The sequence below is a fragment of the Typopeltis vanoorti genome, chromosome 16, assembly GCF_054136105.1.
Source record: "Typopeltis vanoorti isolate ZY-2024b chromosome 16, IOZ_Tvanoo_1.0, whole genome shotgun sequence".
NCBI lineage: Eukaryota > Metazoa > Arthropoda > Arachnida > Uropygi > Thelyphonidae > Typopeltis > Typopeltis vanoorti.
The window spans coordinates 99,995,183-100,020,824 of record NC_143564.1 but is presented as its reverse complement, the minus strand read 5'-3'; the positions used below and the strand labels follow the sequence as shown (position 1 = coordinate 100,020,824).

The window sequence follows — 25,642 nt, the reverse complement described above, 5'->3', positions numbered from 1 at the left end:
GACATTTTATGTTTTTTGAAATCATATTTCCTGAAGAAAAATACTTAATGAAATAAAAATTTATAATTTATATTTTGTTCGGATTTTAGTTTTTTTTTTATTTGGTTTTGTATGGAGTATATTTTGTTATATTTTTGTAGTTCCATAAATACAGTGGTATTTCGATAATCCGAACTAATAAAAAACGTGCTGGTTTGGATTAGTGAATTTTCCTCTAAGAGACAACAATAGCTAGCATTTAAGACAAAAATAATCAGATTCTAATGGCACATCAATTTAATTCTGTATATGGAGTAACTGATAGAAAAAAGCTACTGTACTGTAACGTAAAACTTAAAAAATAATACAGTACATAAGTTTTTACAAGTACACAAGTATATACAAACTAAATTTTTAAAATTTAGTTTGTATATACTTGTGTATATACAAACTAAATTTTTTTTGTATATATTTGTATGTACATATAAACTAAATTAGTAAAAAATTTAGTTTATATGTACCTGTATTGTTGAGGATTCTGATTTAATAAAATTGCTTAGTTTAGTACATAACTTAATTTGTGTAAAAAAAATATCACTTTCTTATACAAACACAAAAAAATTTTTTATTATTATTATTATTACGTGACACCTCTAGGGAGTCCTAGAAAAGTCACTGTTGATTTTCTTTTGCTTCTTGGAAGCTAAACTTTTTTCTAATGCTTCTTCTCGGAGCTGCATTAGCAATAAAACTTTGTGGAATGGCGTATCATTCTGCTTAGCCCATTCAATACACATATTAAAACTGTCAACTGTCTCTTCATTTTTCACTTTTGTTTCTTCTAGTTCTTTATCATCATCATCATCATCATCTTCTAATTCATTCTGTAGCATCATATTTATAATTTCAGCATCTGATTTGATTTCAAATTCACTTTCAGTTCTACCTCTGATCCATTCCGTAACATCTGTTTGTGAAATTTCAACATTTGGATTTATATTTTTAACCAAATTATGCACGTCTTGAATTTCCTCTTTTTATGTATCACCATAGTTATCTCGGTAAATTCTACAAGGCCACAGTTCTTTCCATGACACTCGAATTGCTTTAGGTTTGACAGCTTCCCAAGCAGCAGCAACTGAGAATGCTACATCCTTCAAATTTATACTTTTTATTGATGTGGTAACATCATAATTGTGGGAAATTACATTTATAATAATAATAATAGTTAAAATAATTATTAAATAAAGATAATGGTACACAAAATAATAATATGTAATAAATAAAACTTTTTTTTCTTTCAACCCGCAGTTCGGATTACTGGAGGGTTTGGATTAGCGAGATACCACTGTATTAATAAACTAAAAAAAATTTTAAATTAGTATAAATTTTTTTTTACTGTTTTAATTGTTTGTTTGTTTTTTTTGTAAAAATTCGAGAACTGGTTTTTTTCAAAAGTCAGTTTTTATATAAGCCCTATTTTATCAAGTAAAATTTTTTTAAAATTAATAAACAAATTAAACAAAAAAATTTTCACTCATTCAGCTTGTTATAAAACAAAAACACATATGACAGCAATGCAATATAGCAGCACATGTTCCAAGCTAAAGTAAAATGGTTTTTTTTTATCAACTTATGTTGCATTGATCGCTCGTAATTGCCTCTAGAGACAAATTAATATAATATGATAATGCGCTAACCGTTGAGCAATGATAGGATGAAATGCCATCCATGGAACATTGGATAAGTCAGTAATAGTGGTTGATTTTTTTTAATGCTGTGCTTTAAAAATAATATTTTTTTAATATAATTAATTAAAATAGATTTGAGAATATCTTCTTCTTCTGCAGCTTCTCCCACTTAAGTGGGGTCACTGTTTATTATGAGTCTCCTCCACACCTTCCTGTCTTGGGCTGTCACCACATCCAAGTTCTTCATCTTCAAGTCCTCTTCTACCAGCTCCCTCCATCTCTTCTTTGGCCGCCCACGCTTCCGCCTTCCTTGCACATCCATCTGCATGACCCTTCTTCCCACATATTCATCATTTACAAATATATAATTTGTAAATGATGAAGATACATAATTGACAAAATATGTGTAAAGGCTGCACTGAACACTTCAAAGGGCTGCAGAGCCCCCATCCCCGATCTAGCTAATTATACTCAACTTGCATTTGCTCTATAGCATGGAAACAAACCCATACACAGCCATTTTCCAAAAAAAAAATGTTTACCATCAAGCTATCACCCTCTTACTCTCACCTCAGTCCTGTCCAAACTAATGAAGGCTATCAACAGTGAACTTCTTCAGCACTTGAAGAACTGCCACCTAATTAGTGACCATCAGTATGGATTTCGTCAATCTAGATCCACAGGGGAATTTCTGGCTGATGTCATGCCTCTGAACTTTATCCATGGTAAGTTTTGAGAAACATCTGTTGTTGCACTGGATATCTGCAAGCCTTTTCATATGGTCTGGCATTGAGGGATTCTCAACGAATTATTATCATATGGACTGCCTTCATTCATGTGTAATTGAATTACCAGTGTTCTCTGATTGATTCTTACATGTAATGGCAGATGGTATTCTCTCTTCAGATTTTTGTGATAATATGAATATCCCTCAGGGCTCTATGATATCATCCAACCTCTTTGTGATTTATACAAATGACCTGCTCTCATTGAATGCAAATCCTATTCAGAGCCTTGTTGATGGTAGCACACACCACTCATCATACTAATATGACAAGCCTTGCAGTGCTCAAGCATCTTAAGTTTCAAGGTCATCTATCATAAGTGCTCTGAATTCCAATCTCTACAGTATCCTTGATTGGGTGGAAATAACCAGTCAGCACTTCATTGCTTCCAAAATGCAATTTTGCTTGTTTTCTCACAAAGAAGGCCTCAGGTCTTCACTTTTGATAATGTTCAGCTCAATCAAAACCAAATCACTCTTCTGGGACTGACTCTTACTCCAGACTTTTGGCATAATCATATCCTTTCTGTAGCAACATCATCTTTCAAAAACTTGTCATCTTTTTCTGTTCAAGATGGTACTTCTCTTCTGACCGGTTACTTACTTACTCTAAATCCCAAATCCAGCATTGATATAAACAAATTAGTTTCCCATTTGTTTATATCAGTGCTTTATTGCTTCATATTTGCCTTAATGCTATTCTTGATGCTGTTCAGAAAAGGGCAGTTTGGTTGATATTAATGACACATCTCTTATAGAATCCCTTCACCACTTTCTGCTAGAAGATCTTTTTCTGCACTATCTCTTCTACAGATATTTCCATGGCCACTATATAGCAGAGTGGCATCCATTATGCCTCCCATTTATTCCAGATCTACAGAAACTAGCAACAACTGTTCAGCATCTGTTTACATTCAAACTGCATACTCACCAAACCTGTCAATCCCAGTCACCTTTCTTTCCATTCACCTCAGTTCTGTTGTTCTCTTTCTTCACATCCAGCGGTGAGCTATAAGGGGCTTGCGTGAGCCCTTTGTTAAATTTTTCTCAAATTTGCGAGCCCCTTGTTCTTCTTGTTTACTTTCTTATTTTTTCCAAAAAAATTTATTTTTGAAACATATTAAGCGACAAACTCATACGGTAACCTAACAAAAATTAGTCTATTCAGCAGTGTATAGATTATTTGGAATTATTGTTTCAACTCCTCTATAACGAATGCTCCCAAGTTTGAAAATAAAATAAGGGCATGTGCTAGCTTTACCCTTCTCCCTTCTGGTAGCCAATCATATGGTAAAACCAGTAGCCAATCAAATGTTTTATAAAAGATTATAAAAACTTTCATTCTTATTATATTTTGATAGTTAAAAAATGTTTTTTTTATGTAAATAAATTAATGCAGTTGACTGTGTGCAAATATTTCATGTTTAGATCATGAAATATTTGTTTAAAAATGATAGCCTTTAGAGGTTGATTGTCCTCTCATACTTTTTGATTGGAATTTGTACACAAGCTGTATGAAGATTTCCAAAGAGCTACAACCTCCATCAGTTTAAGAAGAATACCAACAGATTAATCCTCTCCTGATCCCTGCCAACACACAACATTTATTTGCTATAGGTTGTCTGCCTCTTGTGTGTGGGAGTAATATAAAAAATATATACTTTTATGATCTTTTCTTATTTTTCTCTTCTCAGAAGTGACATACTTCATGATTCTAAAATACTGAGATCCTGTATCTCTTCTCCATTTTTACTGATCTAGAACTAGAGCTTCCCGTTTGTTTATATCAGTGCTTCATTTCTTCATCGCTTTGAGGTTATATTGGAAGTACTCTTTTGCCCTCCTCTTATTCTTTGGTCCTCTAGTGAAATTGTTTTGGTATACAGATGCTGTCTAGCATATCAGATCAATCCATTAAAGTTGGTAGTTGATAAACATTGCCTCAATGTTTGGGCAGTTAGCTTCATTCAGAGCACTGCTATTTGATATTAACATGCATGCTTCCATTGAATTTTAAGAATTCTTCAGTGGTAACATGAGTAAAATTTTCATCTATAAAAAAGTGAACTATACACATCAGGTCCACATTTTTTACAGATTAAGAAGTTGGTTTTAATTTGGTTGCAACATGGATATCCTGCTCATTAAGCTTGCTTTCTCAGATCCAGAAGTTGCACTATCACACTTTAAACAACACTAAACTTCCTCACCTATTTGCTCTGAGATGACTACCAAGACATGAGAAATTGTTGATATTTATCTAAGTTACTCCCTCCACCTGAATGATTAATGTAAGAATTGTTGGGACAGTTTTTTTTCTAGATTTCTTTGAAAATGTCAACAGTGATTTGAAGTTCAGTTCTGGAATGAGAGAAAACATTATTTCATCAGCATATTAGAGTAGCCCAAGTAATGTTTTAGTTGTCTGTTTTGGATTAGGCTATTAAGGTTAAAAAAGTTTATCCTCCATCCTACAAGTTATTCTGATTCATGGAGGAAGGTTTTCATCAATGAGGAAGAATTATTGCAACAATAATGGGTGGAAGGGGCCTACCAGTGATAGTACTGGCCTTTTCATGCTTCCTCTTTTTCTGTACTTCTCACATTCTTTGCTCTACTTCTCCTGAGTCTTTTTTTTTTTTTTAATACCCTGCTAGCCTCCAGATCACCATCACTTGAATACAACTTCCTACCACCTTTGTGTGAATGGTGGATATTCAAAAAGGGAGATCCTGGTTCTCTTGCATTACTCCCCCCACCCCCTCCCTTTTTTTTCTTTCTCAAGACAGGATATTCTGGGTTGCCTGACAGGGATCAATCAGGTAGTTTGCTTGTCTGCACAGTTCAAGAGTGTTGCAGTAAATCGTCTTTCACAGGGTCCAAGGCTTACTGTAGTGCTGATATTGCATGACATTCCTGTTCCAAACACATGTATTACTTGCCAGACAGTCAGCATCTGTGTGTGTGCTCTATGGTGGGTGAGGATCTCTGGTGTTGAACTAGAATTTCCCTTTGAGTATGACTCCTTCAGCTTCAAATTTTTCACGGTCCTAACAAAGCCACAACCAAATATAGATACCATAAGATACATAATCTCATGAAAACATCGATGTAACCTTAAAAATTGTATGAGTTTTTAATAATAGTTATTTAAGAAATACATAGTGTAATAAAAAATAGTCTAATAAAGCCTTGAGGAACTATAGTGTGTCTTTAACCATAAAGTGAAGTGAGAATATGGATAATATGATAGTTATCGTTGATATAGATGATCTGAGAAGTAGTGTAAATTGGGTGAAGAAATTTCAGGTTATTGTTTGGAACTGTGCAGCAGAAAAGTATGACAGCGAAGAAATTAAGTGTGATACCCAGATGTGATAATGCAGAATTTAGGAGGAGAGTAGTGTCAAAAAAGGTGTCTGGAATATGTGGATGCTTGGAGTGCATTTGAGGATAGAAGAGAGCTAGTGGTATGCAAGAGATGGGCTGCGTTTCAAAAATGAAGAACATAGGCATCTGGAGAGATTATTATTCTTGGGTCAAGTGACAATGCTAGCACATGAAACTAGAGTTTGCGAGGGTGGATAGTAACAAGTGTGGCCTCTTGTGGGAATACACTTGGAAGATGGGAGAATGTATGGTATATTGCAGAGTCAAATGAAATCTGTAGGGAATAATAATAGATAGAGGAATAGTAGCAATGCATTAATGTTTCTTTATACAGATTCCAGGAGTATCCAGATTAGATGAAGTGAATTGGTAGCATTGATAGCCTGAGTTTGTCCTCAGATTATTAGAATCAGTGAGAAGCAGGTGATGTACTAACAGGAATAAAAGAGTATAGCACATTTCACAGGATAGGAAGGACAAATGGTGTTGTAGAGTGTTACTTATGATAAGTGATGAGTTGAGCTCCTCTCAAAGTAGAGAATTTAGAAGGAAATGGCACTAATAGTTTTGAAAATGTATTGTGTGAGCTGGAGGCAAGCAGAACAATATTTAGTGAGATGTTGCTATAGACCAGGGAGCAAAAGGGTGAGCAGGAAATGTTTGGGCAGATCAGCCTGGCAAGTGTAGAGTGACATCAACAAAGATCAGGAGTTTTGATTCAATCCTTGTATCAGAGAATCTGATTGAGACGGAAATGTCAATCTTTGCTTCCATTGGTGAGAGTGACCATACATTCTCGACTTGGAGGCTGAATAGACATGCAGAAGTATCAAGAAGAAAGAAATTTATGTGGAATTATTATTATTAAGAGAGACCTACAGGAAGTCAGGGACTCATCGAGGGAGGCCACATGCTACATGCACCAGCTATCATACTTATTCTTGAATTCATTCACACTGCTTGCACATACAACTTCTAATGACAATCCTTCCAATCACACACTACCCAATGGGATTAAAATCTAGCCCTTGTCCTTTCTCCACCCTCCATAAAATGAAAAATTCTTTCAATTTTTCATTTTATGAAAAATTGATAGAATAGCTGGTGAAATCCTGTATCACCTTTTCAGAAGTCTCTTTGGCAGTGTCTGCAGTCTACAAATTCTCAATCTATCTTTAATCAGTATTCCACAATTCTGATATCATTTTTAACACACTCCTTCACACTCCCAGTACTGTATCCGAATCACAACAGAAACCAGGATACCAGACCTGGGCACAATAGTCCAAGTGAGATCTTATCAAGGCCTTGTAAAGAGGCAAAATGACATCCCAATCTTTACATGCTAAAGTTTGTTTTAGCATCAATTATCTTTTGAGTTGTCCATTTTAGAAATTATGGATTTTACAACCATGTTATCATTAACCCTTTTAATATCCTGACATTTCGATCTTCATATTAAGATCATCATCTGGAGAATATACAAATATACAGGACAAGCTAAGTTACATTACATACAGTAAGCTAAAGAAAAAATGAATTGATCACAAATTATTCTACTGGCATGACCTCTAGTGAAAAAAAAAATTAATTATTTATAAACTACATCAACCTAAATTCTATTTATGATAACATGAATAAACATTCTTTCTTACAGATAGTTTTCTTTCAGTAATAATGATGTCCTATTTTGAGTATTACAGTTGTTATTTTTGATTTAGGATCCTGGGTTTTCTGCAGTGCCGTTTATAGTTGCTCTTAGAGAGGAAGGTTCCATGGGTCGAATAGATTAAAATAAGGATATTAAAAGAGTTGATGATAACGATATTGTAAAGTCCATAATTTCTAAAATGAATGCTGATCACTGTGTAACACTAAAAGCAAGGATCTTTTGAGTTGTATTTGTAATATAGCCCTGAACTTCACCCTGCCTTCTACTAACACTCCGAGATCCTTAGCCTGATCAGTTTCTTCTAGCATAATTCCACCAATATAATATGACATTGAATATCTGATCACTCCAAAGTGCATGACTTTACATTTACTGACATTGAACTGACATCCATTTTCCCATGCCCACAATTCCAGCCTGTTTAAATCATTCTGCAAGTACTTCATATCAGCAGCATTCCTGATTACTCTACCTATCTTTGCATTATAGCAAATAGCTGTAGGTTGCCTGTCAAATCCTTCCCAATATCATCAATGTACAGATTGAATAACAGTGGACCAAGGACTCACATCCCCTATATACCACTTTATTATTTGATACCTTCAGGGAATCCATAGATTCATTGAGGGAGGGCACCTGCTCTACAACTCTGTCTCCACCAATGCCATCTACCACTGACCACCACAACTGGTATTTCCACAATCACAAACATCCATGCTCACAGCACGATTCGAACTCACAGCCTTTTGGCTGGAGAGCAGATACACTAACCACTCGGCTAGCCAGGCTGGCAAGTAAGACAGGTAATTATAATAATCTTGGAAATCAACATGGGAAATTCCATAGATAGAAGAATTGCAAGGGAGAGATGTGAACAGTGCATGAAGGATAGTGAAGAAATATTTATCAGCAGCAATGGCAAATTGTATTCCTCAAGTGAAAAAGATAACATTATTCAGTGTAAAGTGAATGACTAATGAAATCAAATAGGCCCTGCAAATGAAAAAGGTTATGGGAAAAGTATGAAGCAAAAGGTTGATAGCAGTTGCATGAGGAATATAAGACTCGGGCCAGGATAGTGACTAGTATAATGAGGAAGATCAAAATGAAATATGATGAGAGATTAGCACTACAGTCCAAAGAAAATCATAAGGAATTCTTTGTGGCCACCAGGTGTAGAAATCATTGTCGTCAAATGACCTAGTTAGATGTAAAAGGTCAAGTGACCAATGCAGATGATATAGTGGAGCTGTTTAATGATAATTTTATTGAGGCTTTCATCCTGGAAAAGAAGCTTTTGTTCCTGGAGGGATGAGAAGAGTTGAAGGCTTAAAATGCATGAGGAGAATGTGCTTCAAATACTAAGTACTTTGGAATCAATTAAGAAGTGGGACCAGATCAGATTTTGCTGCATCTTTTAAGATAATGTGCTAAGAAACTGAGAGCTCCATTGACCTGACTGTTCATTAAAAATGTAGCTACTGAGAAAGTGACCAGTGAGTGGAAGGAGGGTAAGATGGTACTTGCACAAGAGCAGTCGTAGAATATAGCAGTTTGCATTTTTTCTGCAATTGTTAATATTTTGGAAAAATTAGTGAGATCATATACTAAATTAGGCAGAAAGTGATATTACTAAGGATACCTTTACAGATTAGGTTACCCTCAGTAATATTATCTATGATGGTCAGCCTGGATTTGTTAAAGGACGTTCTTGCTATAGTAATTTTCTTGCCTTTTATAATAGTGACAAGAGCAGTTCATTGGAGGGGGGGGGGGGCATATACTGGTTTTTGTGAATTTTGCAAAGGCATTTGATAGGGCACCATATGATAAATTTGCTGTCTAATAAAGCATATGGGGAAACAATATCAAAGAAGTAGAAGGTCACAAGTGGGGTTCAACAGGATCAGTACTGGGACCATTGCTTTTCAACCTTTATGTCAATGATATTGTCACTGGGTTGCAGGAGAATATTCAGTTATTTGCAAATGATGATGTGAATCTTGGAAGAGTTATTAATAATTGCATCCATGTGGTAGCCCTTCAGGATGGGCAAATGAATGGGGATGTCCATTTAATGCAACTAAATAAGGTTTCAAAATTTGGAATCTGCCTATGAGAGGCTGGATGGATACTTTATTGGTGGATGTACACTATAGAAAGTGGATAAGGCAAAGGGATCTTGGGGTGGTAGTGTTAAAAATTTTGAGTTGGGGACACATATTGTAAGATGGTCGAAGATAATCCAGAGAATTGCTGCAAGACTGAGGACTCTGACTAATAGAGATGAAAAATTAGACCTGCATTCCTTCAACCTTGGTATCACTTATAGGTCTGACTCCCACTGATAAGAACTCAATTAAGATCGAAAATGACCTGAGTAGTGACCCTTCCCATAATGCATAGCATTATACATGCCCATAAGGATATGTGCTTTACATTATGGGATACTGAGGCAAGTGATGTGAAGTCATTAGCCTTTACATACAAGTTACACAGTCATGAATTTACTTCATTTACATCATTTGCACATGATTTCTTGCGCAATCAGCCACATTTGGATTACTGTGCCCAGATCTGGTTTTCGAGATGTGAAGAGGATAAGTTGACCTCGTACAGAGTAGGTATAGAGGCAGATAACAAAAATGATATCAGGACATTTGCAATGTTAGTTATGAAAACTGAGGGCATGCAAACTGTAGAGTTTGGTGGATAGAAAAAGAGGGTGTGGGACATAATTTAGACATTTAAACTGTTAAGAGATATTTACGGAACTGAAGTAGGAGAGATTTTTCATCTGGTAAAACATGGGAAGGAACATTGGCAAGAGGCCATCTCTGGAAGTTGTGAAAGGAGATGGTGAGTAGAAAGGGGAGAAGTAGATTTTTTGCAGGAATGGTGGTTGGACCATAGATGTCATTGCCTGATAAAATGGTGAATGTGCAGATAAATGGGTTTAAGGAGTGATATGTTAATCTTTCTTTGATCTAACATAAGCTTCTCACGATGAGTCTTACCACTCATTGGAGGTCTCCAGATAAATATACATAAAAATTTAATAATTATATTTATAAATATATTTCATCAACAAAAGCACTGTTGATTCAACACAAGATAAATAATAGTAATAAATTCTATGAAGAATATAATGAGCAAGCCATGAAGATGACTCAAAATGAGTAAATCAGGCCAAGAAAAATTCCAGAATTTTGGAATATTCAGAAACATGAATTTCGTGTAGCTCCCAGTTTATTAGTTCATATATGAATAAAAACAAAGCTTTATTGTTTCAGACAAAAGAAGCCCCAGAGATGAATCACAGGTAACATGAAGCTAATGTCTCAAACAAGGCGTCCAAAGGTACCAAGCCTCCTGGACCACTTACACCAACTATGATGAATACAAAACTTAAAAAGCTCCATGCCAGCTTGATCGTCATCTGGAATAACAAGGATCGCGTTTCTTGTTTAGGTGGAGGGAAAGCTTCAAAAAATAAGTTACAGTCCCCCTAAACAAAACTCTCTCAAGATATGTTCCTTAAACATAGGACTATCTAAATCCGAAGCCAAAGTCATCAGCAAAATAGCCAAAGACAAAGCAATTGATGTCCTGGCTCTCCAGGAAACCCATGTGTCTGACACAGCCCTCAATAGACTAAAGATCCCAGGCCTAATTCTCGTGTCTTATAACTGCCATCCCAAGCATCACCTGGCAATCTACATCTGGCCTGGCCTCAAGGACATAATCCAATGTGTACCTGATGCAGAATACTCCATAAGTATTAAAGTTCAAAATACCACCATCTACAATGTCTACAAACCACCATTGCAATCCTGGCCTGATCAGATGTACCAGCCACCACCACCTCACTCTGCCATCTATGTTGGTGACTTCAACTCTCATCACACCATGTGAGACTATTTCTCTAACAACCGGGACAATAATCTAGTTAACTGGATTAACTTGTATTTGATTTACGATGCCAAGCAGGAAGGCACTCTACTTAGCCAGATGGAACAGAACCTACACTCCAGATCTGTGCATAGTCTCTAAAGACTGAAGACCACCCTCTGCCAACAACCAAAACCATCCTCAACAGATTCCCTAATAGTCAGCATTTTCCTACACTAATAGAGACAGGCACATCAATCCCAGTCATCAGCAGAACACCAATCGCTAGATGGAACCTTCACAGGTCCAACTGGAATGTATTTCAGAAACAAATCAAGCAAACCATTAGAGCAATTCCACCCATCCCTAATTGCTATCCAAGATTTGTTAAACTAATCAAAATTGCAGCCAAAGCTTCTATTCCTAGAGGCTACAGAAAACAATATCTCATGCTGGAGTAGAGAAACTGAGTAACTTTTAGCCAAATATGAAGAGACGGAAGACCCAACTGTTGCTAAGGAGCTCATAGCAATGCTGGATAAAAACAGAAAGAAAAGATGGATCTCAACCATCCATGAATTCGATTTTACCACATCTAGCTGGAAAAGCTGGTTATTTCTGAGAAAATTAGGTGGGGCAGAAGCAACAACATACAAAACAACAGAGATAACTCCTGATCAAATGGGTAATCATTTATTGAAAACCTCCAAGATACGTCCCAGCTCTATCAGGAAAATTACTGTGCAATCTTCCATCAGATAAATCCTGAAGACAGGCCCAAGCTTCCTGAACTTGTACACCCAGTATCTCAGGAAGAGGTAGCCTTAAAACTCACCAAGAATGGCAAGGCTGCAGTAGTTGGTATCCTCCCCAAGTTTCTAAAACATCTTGGTCAACAAGGCCAAACATGGCTGGCTGGCCAGCCTTTTCTCAAAAATTATGACTGGAAAACTACCAAATCTGTGGCAGGATGCCAAAATAATTGCCGTGTCCAAACCAGGGAAAGATCCAAATGATGTCAAAAATCTATGTGAAGTATATGTATGCTGATGATATAGCGATCCTACATCAATCAACCTTGAACACAAACCTGGACATCCTGGAAGAGTACATCAAGCAGTGGTACTTGAAGCCAAATCCAACAAAAACTGTGTCCACAGTATATCACCTGAACGATGCAGAGGCAAATCGACACCTCAACCTTTCTTTCTGTGAAAAAAAAATGGTAGAACATGAGCCTCAGCTGAAATACCTTGGAGTGAGCCTGGACAGAAGCCTAACCTATAAATGGTACATCACTAACCTGTTCAACAAAATTAAAATAAAAATTATATCATTTCAAGGCTTGCTGGAACAGCCTGGGGTTGTTGTGCAGAAGTTCCAAGGTCGTCTGCACTAGCCTTCGTATTCTCTGCAGCAGAATATTGTGTCTCTGTCTGGGAAAGAATTGCACACACTAATATTATAGACAGTCAGCTAAACTCTACCATGTGCACAATTAGTGGGACAATGATAAGCATCCCTCTCTCCTGGCTGCCTGTCCTATCTAACATTGCTCCACCAAACATACAGAGAAGAGAAGCCTCGATTAAAGAATTTAATAAAGCAACGAGCAACCCACTCCTGCCCCTGCACCAGACTCTCATAAATCCACCTAGTGTTCACCTAAAATCTAGAAAGCCTTTCTGGTTCATGGATGAACTCTCTTCCGCTGCCCTGCCATCAACACCTGACGTGTGGAGAGAATACTGGTCCAACAAACGGCTTCCTGGTAGAAGATCGCTGTGCTCTGCAGCCTGGTTTTGCTGTTCCTAGGAAGATTTGGTCATCAATCAACAGGATCAGAACTAACCAGGGCAGATGGGGCTGTTAGACCACCCTTATTGTGATTGTTCTCCCGTGGCTCAGACGATTACTCATATTGTGAACAACTGCCCAAGGTGCCAATTTCACGGTGGTGGCCTACAGGACATCCACAAGGTGATGGATGAGGCCTTGGATTGGCTTTCCAGACCAGACATTGACTTGTAGCTGTTCTGTATTCCTTTTGCCATAAGAATAAATAAATTGTTTTAGTAGCTTTTTTTTTTTTATTGATCCCATGCACAAGAGAAAAAGACCTATGAAGCACATTAGTGCCATGTGTGGGGTGCAGATGAGGACTGAGATAGAAGTTTATTTTTTTTATTTTTAAGAGAGTTGCAAGTTGATTTGGAATACTTCATGAAGAAGGCTGTTCCAGAGGACAGGTGGATAGAATAAAAGAAGAGGAGAAGCAGGTTTAGTGCATTTGCATTTATACACTTAAAGGGATGCTAGGCAGCTGCTGCTCTTCTATTAACAGGAGGTGCAACTGAAAGTGAAGAAATAATAGTTGCCAGTTCACTGGAGCAGTGACCACAGAAGTAACTGTAAAATAGATGCAGTGCTGAAACACTGTGTCTTTGAGATAGCAGTTGAAGTGAATCTGCATGAGAGGGATCATCACTGAGCATAATTGCTTGCCTTTGGACAGCATGAGGGATATTATGGGAAGTTTTAGGTGCACTACCCCCAAACATGTAATCAGTATTCTAGACATGAGTGGATTTGGATTTTGTATATAGTGAGGAGTTGGTTGGGTGTAAAATATTCTTTTGAACAAAAGAGAATTAGTTTATTGGATGCTGAGGAGGCCATTGATGTGATGTGTTTTTGCCATGAAAGAATGGGGATAAATTATAAATTAAAGATGCCAAAAAATTATATTCTTGGTTTCACCCTTTATCCAAGTGTAAGCAAACAAAATTTCATGTGAAGGCACTTCACGACTGGACTACTTGTATATAGAGGCTAATGATTTCACATCAATTGCCTTAATATCCCATAATGCAATGCACATGTCCTTACAGATATGTATAATGTGTGGATTATGGGAAGGGTCACTACCCAGACCAATTTTGACCTTTATTGAGATCTCATCAATGGGAGCCAGACCCAGAAGAGATACCAAAGTTGAATAATGCAGAAGTCATATTTCTGTATATAAGTAGCCAAAAGGTGTCACATCTTATTACTAAAATACTTGGTTATTCTATAAATTAAAGATGTTAAGAACAGTCACTTGGAGGCTGAATAGACATGCAGAAGTATCAAGGAGAAAGAAATTTATGTGAAATTATAAGGCAGGTACACGTGGATAGGCTTATGTGTTTGTCAGACATTTTTGTAATAGATTTCACGGTTTGACAGATGGATAAGAAAATAACTATTTATTAACTTAAAAGCTAATATTTCACTGGTATTATATCCAGCATCTTCAGAGCACACAACACAAAGTTTGTTACAAATGCAAAACAACCACAATCCAGTGTAACAGTGGGGCTAGTAAAAGTAATTGCAGCATGAAACACAAAAATAAAGTCCTAATATGGCGGCATCTAGGTTTAAAAAAAAAAAATAAAATAAAAAAATTCAAAGTTTTGAAATAGTAGTCCAAATGATAGTCTTAGAAAGTTTGAAAAAAATGAAATAAATATTAATTTGGTCTTAAGATGACTGTCTCCCAAATCTTTGGTAGATTTATACTACCATACTTGTTAAGGTTTGGAGTATGTTTTAAGGCTTCTGTTGATTCCAGGAACAACCTCTCTGACTTGTAGAAGCTTCTGTGCATTACTTTTGTTTCTTTCCAATTGATCCTGTGTGCAGGGGTATCCAAAGCATGGTCTGCCAGACCCAACTTGCTGTAGCGAAAGTGTCGGATATATTTTTTGTGTTCACTGAGGCGGATGTCCACAGTTCTTCCTGTCTGTCTGTAGTAGGCTTGATGGCAAGAACAGGGCACTTCATAGACTCCTGGATGTGATAAAGGAGTGCATTTGTCGTTAGGTGAACGGATGAGAGTTGCTAATTTTAAATAAGGTTTAAATACTGTGCATAGTTGGTGTTTGTTAAGCACCCTAGATATCTTTTCAGGTGTGCCTTTAATGTATGGGATTGTGATAGTTTTGTTGTAGTCTTCTGTGGTAGATAGAGGGGATTTCTGGGTAGCATTTAGTATGTTATCTATTTTATGGGGATTATAACCATTGGTCAAGAAGGTGTGACGTAGGTGAGAAAGTTCAGCAGTGAGAGCAATGTCATTGGAACAGATTGCTCTAGGTCTATGGGTTAGTGTTTTTAAGATACCATATTGTTGAGAAGGGTGATGGTGTGATTGTTTGTGTAAGTATCTCCCTGTATGTGTGGGTTTTCTATAAACCGAAAATGATAAGGAACCTTCTGGAAGACATGTGATCAGTGTGTTCAGGGAGGGTAGGCAGTCATTGTCTTCTGGTTCCATTGTAAAGTTGATTTTAGGGTACTGGCTATTTAGATACACTAAAAATGTATTCAATGTGTCTGGGCCATGTGGCCAAATAGCAAACACATCATCAACATAAAGTAGCCAGAGACTAGGTTTGAGAGGCTGTGTTGATAGTTAATTTTTCCAGATGTTCTATGTAGAAATTGGCTAAGGGGGGGGGGGGGGTCGAATCCATAGCTGTCCCATCTAATTGTTTGTATATTTTCCCTTTCCAAGTAAAAGAACCTGCCTGTACTGTGAATTTAAATAGCTGAAATATATCTGAGGGAAATTGTGAATTTAGTAAGTTAAGTGTTTTCAATCAGTGGTACATTAGTGAATAATCAGGTGATATCAAAACTCACCATTAGGTCTGAACTATTTAAGGTGTAGTTTTCTAAAATACTTTTTTAAATCTGTAGAATTTTTAACAAAAGAGGAAGAGTTGTTTGTGTAAGTGGTTAGTAATTTGGCTAAACGTTTAGCTAGTTTATATGTAGGACTATTTATACTATCTACAATAGCACGTAAAGGTGTATCTTGTTTGTGTATTTTAGGAGCACCATATATTCTGGGTGTTTTAACGTGCAAGGGTTTGAGTTTTTTGACAATTTCTTTTGGCCAGGAAGTGACTTTGTTCAATAACTTGCACACCTTATTCTTTTGTGAGTTGGTGGGATCTCGATTTATAATTTGATATGTAGACCGGTCTTGGAGCAGTGTATGCATTTTGCTTTCATATTCTGTTGTATCCATTACTACAGTGGTGTTACCTTTGTCTGATTTTGTTATTGTAATGTGGTTATTATTGCGTAGTTCTTTTAGAGCTATTATTTCTTTATGTGGGATATTATTTTTGGGAGGCTTAGAATGGATAAGGATATTGGCTACATCTAACTTAATATTATTGGCTATAGCTGGAGGCAAGTGGTAAATTCCGTGTTCAACGGAAGCCATTTTTTTTTTCGTTTTAGGCACAATTTTAGGAGTAACGGCCAAATTGGATCCAAGACTTAATGCGCTCGTGGCCTCTTTGGATAAGGTTGTCGATGATAGATTCATAACACCGCCATCTTGATGAAATTGTGGCCGCTGCGTAGCATGGCCTCCAGCTATAGCCAATAATATTAGGTTAGACATGGCCAATATCCTTATCCGTTCTAAGCCTCCCAAAAATAATATCCCACATAAAGAAATAATAGCTCTAAAAGAACTACGCAATAATAACCACATTACAATAACAAAATCAGACAAAGGTAACACCACTGTAGTAATGGATACAACAGAATATGAAAGCAAAATGCATACACTGCTCCAAGACCGGTCTACATATCAAATCATAAATCGACATCCCACCAACTCACAAAAGAATAAGGTGTGCAAGTTATTGAACAAAGTCACTTCCTGGCCAAAAGAAATTGTCAAAAAACTCAAACCCTTGCACGTTAAAACACTCAGAATATATGGTGTTCCTAAAATACACAAACAAGATACACCTTTGCGTGCTATTGTAGATAGTATAAATAGTCCTACATATAAACTAGCTAAACATTTAGCCAAATTAATAACCACTTACACAAACAATTCTTCCTCTTTTGTTAAAAATTCTACCCACTTAAAAAGTATTTTAGAAAACCACACCTTAAATAGTTCAGACGTAATGGTGAGTTTTGATATCACCTGATTATTCACTAATGTACCACTGATTGAAAACACTTAACTTACTAAATTCACAATTTCCCCCAGATATATTTCAGCTATTTAAATTCACAGTACAGGCAGGTTCTTTTACTTGGAAAGGGAAAATATACAAACAATTAGATGGGACAGCTATGGGTTCGCCCCCCCCCCCCCTTAGCCAATTTCTACATAGAACATCTGGAAAAATTAGCTAATCAACACAGCCACTCTCAAACCTAGTCTCTGGCTACTTTATGTTGATGATGTGTTTGCTATTTGGCCACATGGCCCAGACACATTGAATACATTTTTAGTGCATCTAAATAGCCAGCAACTTAAAATCCACTTTACAATAGAACTAGAAGCCAATGACTGCCTACCCTTCCTGGACACACTTATCACACGTCTTCCAGAAGGTTCCTTATCATTTTTGGTTTATAGAAAACCCGCACATACAGGGAGATACTTACACAAACAATCACACCATCACCCTTCTCAACAATATGGTATCTTAAAAACACTAACCCATAGACCTAGAGCAATCTGTTCCAATGGCATTGCTCTCACTGCTGAACTTTCTCACCTACGACACACCTTCTTGACCAACAGTTATAATCCCCATAAAATAGATAACATACTAAATACTACCCAGAAATCCCCTCTATCTACCACAGAAGACTACAACAAAACTATCACAATCCCATACATTAAAGGCACATCTGAAAAGATATCTAGGGTGCTTAACAAACACCAACTATGCACAGTATTTAAACCTTATTTAAAATTAGCAACTCTCATCCGTTCACCTAACGACAAATGCACTCCTTTATCACATCCAGGAGTCTATGAAGTGCCCTGTTCTTGCCATAAAGCCTACTACGGACAGACAGGAAGAACTGTCTACATCTGCCTCAGTGAACACAAAAATATATCTGACACTTTCACTATGGCAAGTCGGCTCTGGCAGACCATGCTTTGGATACCCCTGCACACAGGATCAATTGGAAAGAAACAAAAGTAATGCACAGAAGCTTCTACAAGTCAGAGAGGTTGTTCCTGGAATCAACAGAAGCCTTAAAACATACTCCAAACCTTAACAAGTATGGCTGTATAAATCTACCAAAGATTTGGGAGACAGTCATCTTAAGACCAAATTAATATTTATTTCATTTTTTCACTTTCTAAGACTATCATTTGGACTACTATTTCAAAACTTTGAATTTTTTTTTTTTTTTTTTTAACCTAGATGCCGCCATATTAGGACTTTATTTTTGTGTTTCATGCTGCAGTTACTTTTACTAGCCCCACTATTACACTGGATTGTGGTTGTTTTGCATTTGTAACAAACTTTGTGTTGTGTGCTCTGAAGATGCTGGATATAATACCAGCAAAATATTAGCTTTTAAGTTAATAAATAGTTATTTTCTTATCCATCTGTGTTCATATCAAACCATGAAATCTATTACAAAAATATAAGGCAGGTAATTATAATAATCTTGGAAATCAACTTGGGAAAATTCTATGGATGGAAAAATTGCATATGGAAACAAGTGAAAGTAAGAAAGGTAGAAAATTTTTCTTACTTTCAAAAATTTACTAGAAACTAACTTTCTTCCTATATTTGGCTATAAAATATGGATGGATCCATAATATCCTCCATTTCAATATCTCTCTCATTTCAAATTGAAGCATCTCAGCTGCTCTATACTTGAAAATTTGACAGTTTTATATTTAGGGAAATCAAAATTTTATTTTCTCTTTATATCAAAAAAGATTTAAAAAGTCTTCATTTTGGCAATGCAAAATAAACAGAAATAGGAGATATTAATTATATATGCTTATTTCATAGCCAAATATATAGAAACTTTGAGAGTTTCAAAAAAAGAAGAGAGCATATGAGAATACAGTCCTCAGCATTGGAGTTGCCTTAGCTTACACTAGAGAAATTTTCCAGGTTTCTTAAATAGCAAATGAAATATAGATTGCTCTGTTTATTTTACAATGCAGATAAATACATTTAGGCTCTTCTTTAATAAACAGCATTCAGTGCTGCTGCTGTTGACATACAATTTTCTGAAACAGAATTGCTTTGGTATTGAAGGAGGATTCTTGTCATTTGAAGGTTTCTGCCTGATCTCCAATAACAACCAATGGTTCAAAACAGCTGTCAGGCCATTGAAATCTTAATCAAAAGTGAATATAAAGATGCCTTGGCAGTGCTCGTGTATTTTAAGTAGTGCAAGCTGAGGCAACTCCAGTGAAGAAAATTATAATAAATTTAGTTTAATCCTTTAACCAAGTGTAAGCAAACAAAGTTTGCACCTGAACATATCTTCAGGACTGAGATAAGATGGTACATCACTTGGCAACTCATAGCAAAGGTGGACCAAGCTCTCATCACTCCTTGTCTCAGTATCTCCCATAATGCAAAGCACATCTCCTTGCAGACATGTATATTGCTATGCGTTGATGGAAGGGCCACTACCCAGACTGGTTTCGACCTTTATTGAGGTCTTGTCAGTGGGAGGCAGACCCAGAATGGTGATACTAAGGCAGAAGCAATGGAGAGGTCATATTTACTTATACGAGTTGCCAACCAGTGTACCACCTTATTATTAAATTACTCTGGATTTAGAGAAAGATGTTGGAAGTTTATTTTGCACTTGGTTAGACTATAATAAATTTAGTTTAATCCTTTATCCAAGTGTAAGCAAACAAAGTTTGCACCTGAACATATCTTCAGGACTGAGGTAAGTGGTACATCACCTGGCAACTAGTAGCAAAGGTGGACCAAGATCTCATCACTGCTTGTCTCAGTATCTCCCATAATGCAAAGCACATCTCCTTGAGGACAGGTATACTGCTATGCATTAAGGGAAGGGCCACTAACCTGACCGGTTTCGACCTTTATTGAGGTCTTGTCAGTGGGAGGCAGACTCCATTGTTTCTGCCTTAGTATCACCACTCTGGGTCTGCTTCCCACTGACGAGACCTTAATAAAGGTCAAAACTGGTCTGGGTAGTGGCCCTTCCCTTAATGCATAGCAGTATACCTGTCCTCAAGGAGATGTGCTTTGCATTATGGGAGATACTGAGACAAGCAGTGATGAGAACTTGGTCCACCTTTGCTACTAGTTGCCAGGTGATGTACCACTTATCTCAGTCCTGAAGATATGTTCAGGCACAAACTTTGTTTACTTACACTTGGATAAAGGATTAAACTAAATTTATTATAGTCTAACCAAGTGCAAAATAAACTTCCAACATCTTTCTCTAAATCCAGAGTAATTTAATAATAAGGTGGTACACTGGTTGGCAACTCGCATAGGTAAATATGACCTCTCCATTGCTTCTGCCTTAGTATCACCACTCTCGGTCTGGCTCTGATGATTTGAGAGGCTCAGCTTGGGGGGGGGGATAGGTTTTTGCCTGTCTCTGAGTGGGGTGAGCCTGCCACTGTTTAGAGCCAATGCTGAGAAGTTCTTCTCGGTGATGTAGTGAGTCGTTGGGCGATCTTTTGGGATTGTCTTATTTTTAGAGCCCACTTTATCTATACAAAGGTCAAAACTGGTCTGGATAGTGGCCCTTCCCTTAATGCATAGCAGTATACGTGTCTGCAAGGAGATGTGTTTTGCATTATGGGAGATGCTGAGACAAGGAGTGATGAGAGCTTGGTCCACCGTTGGTACGAGTTGCCGAGTGATGTACCACCTTACCGCAGTCCTGAAGATATGTTCAGGCGCAAACTTTGTTTGCTTACACTTGGATAAAGGATTAAACTAAATTTATTATAGTCTAACCAAGTGCAAAATTGTATGCTTATAAGCATACAATTCTCCAGTCAGTTCTTGAAATTTTCAGAGTTTCTGTATATATATATATTCATGTGGTTACATGATTAGGTGAGGTATTATTACACATTTTTTAATCTTTCTATATTTTGCAATTGACTGTAGTGCTGAATATATTCAGCTGAAGCATAATTAATTAAATTTTAAACATTGTGGCATTGTGGCATTTTGTAATTACAAAAAACACTGAAGTAGTAAAAGCCATCAAAAACCTGAAATGTGGAAAGGCAGCAGGAGTAGATGATATTTGATCAGAAATGTTCAAATATGGAGGTATAAAAGATTTACAGTGGCTACACTGCATAATTCAGAAGGCCTGATCAAAGGATTGAATTCCAGATGATTGGAGTAGAGCCATCGCAGTACCCATCCATAAAAAGCAGAATTAAAACTGAATATGAGATCCCATATTGTTTCATAGCCGAATAAGAAACTCTAAGAGTTTCATGCCAAATATAGAAACTATATAAAGTTCGGCGAGTCCAAGCATAAGCAAATACCTGGATAGTGCAACACTGAGGCAACTCATAGCAAAGGTAGAGCAAGCTCCGATCACTGTTCTTGGTATTTACTCATAATGTGAAACCCAGCTCCTAGGAGCTGTATTACTGTTCTACATTATGAGAGAAGGTCACTACCCAGACCAGTTTCAACCTTTATCAAGGTCTCATCAGTGAGTAGGTAGACCTAGTTAATACCAAGTTTGTAGCGAACAGAACTTACACACCCTACTATAAGAATTGCCAAGAAGGTGTCCTAATAAATTACTAATTATATGAAGAGCCAAAAGCTTCAATTCAGCGACATGAAATTATTTAAGTTAAGGGATATTACATCCCATATTGTTTCATGCCAAATATAGAAATTATATAAAGTTTGGCGAGTCCAAGCATAAGCAAATACTTGGATAGTGCAACAATTATATGAAGCCTTTGGCTCTTCATATAATTAGTAACTGAATATGAGAATTACAAGGGAATTTCTCTGCTGAGTGTTCCAGTTTTTAATGAAGAAGGCAAATTAAATATGGAAATAGACAATAAACATAGCAAAGCTGATATGGTAGGAAGTCAACTTGATTAAATTTATATGGAATGAATTTTCCTATTGGATAGGCACATGAACTTTATTCACTCCAGGATGTGCAAGAAGATGAAGTTAATCTTTAAAAGAATGGATCAACTGTTTTATAGACTTCATGTCCCCCCCCCCACACACACACACATTGGATACATTTTTAATGCATCTTCAAAGCCAACATGTATAATAAACTTCATTATAGCAAAAGAAAGTAACTGTTGTCTGTTGCTTTCTATTTTTATAGTGAAAAAGAAATTATCCTTTTCCATTTATAGAAAACCCACTACCTTCCCAACAGTATGACATCCTCAAAACTAATGACTCACTGAACCAAACTTTTTATTCAAATGACATCCCTATAAAATAGATAAAATACTGCATGAAATCCCATCCCTGCTGCAACCAACACAAAATATCATAGTAAAACTATTCCCATCCTATATATTAATGATACATCAGAAAAAAATAATCAGTCCACTGCAAATGTGATCTCCCTACCTCTCATTCAGCTAGCTACTGTTTTTTTTTTTGACTCCTAAAAAGTGAACTGGATCCTCTTGCACATCCTGGAATGTATAAAGTTCCTTGTTCCTGCAATTTAGCCTACTTTGGACAGGCTGGTGGATATTTCAATTTACTGACTCACCAAGACGAAGCTGTTTGTTCAAATGATACCCCTATAAAATAATGCCTGTAACTCCATCCCTGCTGTAATCAACACATAAGATCACAACAAAACTGTTCCCATCCTATATATATTAATGAGACATCAGAAAAAAAGAACCCAAGTCTTCTGCAAATATGATCTCCATGCCTCTCATTCAGCTAGGAACCTGTCCAAACTAAGCTAGTGGATTAAATTGAAGAAGACATTGATGTCACATGGAAGGCACATCTAAGATCTTATGTAACAGTCATTTTGAGACCTGATAGCCTTACTACTTCAAATTAACTTGATGGTTATCCAGCCCATAGTGGGTGCTATGTAAGGACATTAGTTTTGTGGTGTGTACTTGTCATAGTTATAATTTGTGCTCTGAAGATATTGAGTAGAAAACCAGTGAAATATTTATAAATTCAATAAATGTATTTTTTCCTGTCTTGGTGTTGTTTATACTGTGAATCACTTATGGATTTAAAGATTATAAAATTTCAAATTATGAGCTAAACATTAAAAAATAAATAAATAAAGTAATAAAAAAAAAACAGCCAATATAACATTGTGCTGACTGTTTTAGTGGACAGACTTCAGATGAAAGATAACTAACTTTCTTATTCTTCATGTGACAACATTCCACCAAAATGGCTGGCACTCAGTTTTAGGAATTGAGTAAACTTGATGTCAGTAAGACAATAGGTCCTCAAACCATATCACTATGTCTTCATTGAATGCTGTAGGATGTTAATCGATTCTTGGCATACATGTTTAACATAAATCTTGCAGTAGCCCCTAGTCCCAAAGGAGCATAGAGAAGATAAATTTGTTTACAGTTCACAAAATTATTGATAAGGCTGAGGGTACAGATTATAGGTCAATCTGTGTATCTGAAGTTATTGTTGAGGTGTTGGAGAAGTTTGTTAAAGCTAGGAAGTGAGAAAGTGAGGAGCAGATTCTTTGTATGGAAAGTAGTTAATGAGAGCAATGCATTGCCTGAGAAGTGCAGTGGCAGATATGTTGAATAAATTTGAGCATTTATTGATAAATGCTTTAATGATTGTGTGTTTGGTAGAGGTTGGAGAAGTTTGTTAGAGCTATGATAGAGAAGTGTGTTGTTAATATCAGTATTCTCTGTCATGGGTTAGCATGGGTTTGTTTTAGGGAGGTCATGTTTAATTTTACCAATTTACTTATGTACTAAAACAGGGTAACAAGTGCACTATAGAAGGGAAATGAATATACACTGTTTGTTTAGATTTTGTAAGGCTTTCGATATATTGTCATGTGGCAGTTTAATTTGCACATTAATGTATTGAGATGGGTTTAACTGGAGATAATCACCGTTTACATATGATGCAAAATTGGGGAGAATGATGAGTCATGCAGATGTTATGGCCTTACAGTAGAATTTGAATAGATTATATGAGTGGACATGGACATGTGAGTGGAATCGTCATTTCATTGTTACAGGGATGAAAATATACACTTGGTGGAGATTTTTTGAAGGAGGGAAAGGAGATGAAAAATCGGGGACTGGAATTTTAGGGACACATGGCACAAGTTGTGAAATCATAACAAATTATGGCAATGATGTGGAGGACTTTGCTCATATATAAAGAGCTTATGGTTCCATTGTATAAGGCCTTGATCATGCCTGATGGGAATTATTGTGCACAGATTTAGTTACCTGGTTTTCCTTGCGATGAAGATGTATGAGAAAGGATCCATAGACAATTGCTATGATGTTATCTGTTCTTTGGAATGTGAAATAAAGACAGATCGAGAGAATGCAGTTTTCAAAACCTCATGAAAAAGAGGAGGAGAAAGGGATTGAGAAATATAATTTAGTAAGGGATTGTTACTTGGTTAATGTGGAAGGAATTTTCTTATATGAGAGATATGAGTAAAACAAGCTATCACAGGAAACTGTTTAGGGAAGGTTTCAGCAAGGAAGTGAGGAGCAGATTCTTTGCATGGAAAGTGGTTATTGAGAGCAATGCATTGCCTGAGAAGTGCAGTGGCAGACATGTTGAATAAATTTGATGATTTATTGATGAATGCTTTAATGATTGTGTGTGTCCATCCTGTGGTGGTTTTAGATTCCATGGAGGTCTGATATAATAATACTATAAAAAATGCAAGAAAGTGTTGACCTCTATTATTACAGAAGTTTTTTTTTTATTTTAGCTAAGTTACTAATAATCACTTAAAAATTTTATGTAACAAATTGGATATTTTCTTCTTCCATTCTACTTTTAGAGGAGCTTATCCTCATTCGCATAACTTAACATTATATAACAAATAAAAATGGAAACTTTAACTTTTTCATAATATCTTGAGTCATCTGTTAGATAGTAAGAAATTTTTTCAGCAATATAATTAAGACATAGATGTTAAGTGATAAATTCCTCTATTTACAGAGATTGATGTAGTTGTAATACCGAGATAAAATGGAATTTTGCAGATAATGTGCGCAATAACTGTATTCTTTTGATGATTAGACTGGAATCCTAAACCATGTTTTATTGCTGCCTGCATTACTTTCCTTCCTTCCTTTACCACCAAACAAATAGCAGTCTTTAGCTCAGGAGAAAGTGGGTGCAAGGAATATGTTAGTCTAGTACTTATACTCTCCCATAT

The 25,642-nt window shown here is 36.4% G+C and overlaps 1 protein-coding gene across 3 annotated transcripts in view; it reads left to right on the top strand.

The window, feature by feature from the left end:
• Window positions 1-25,642, top strand: part of LOC150098217 (transmembrane 6 superfamily member 1-like) — a 137,333-nt gene that overhangs the window by 36,733 nt on the left and 74,958 nt on the right. The gene's annotated exons all lie outside the window — the stretch shown is intronic.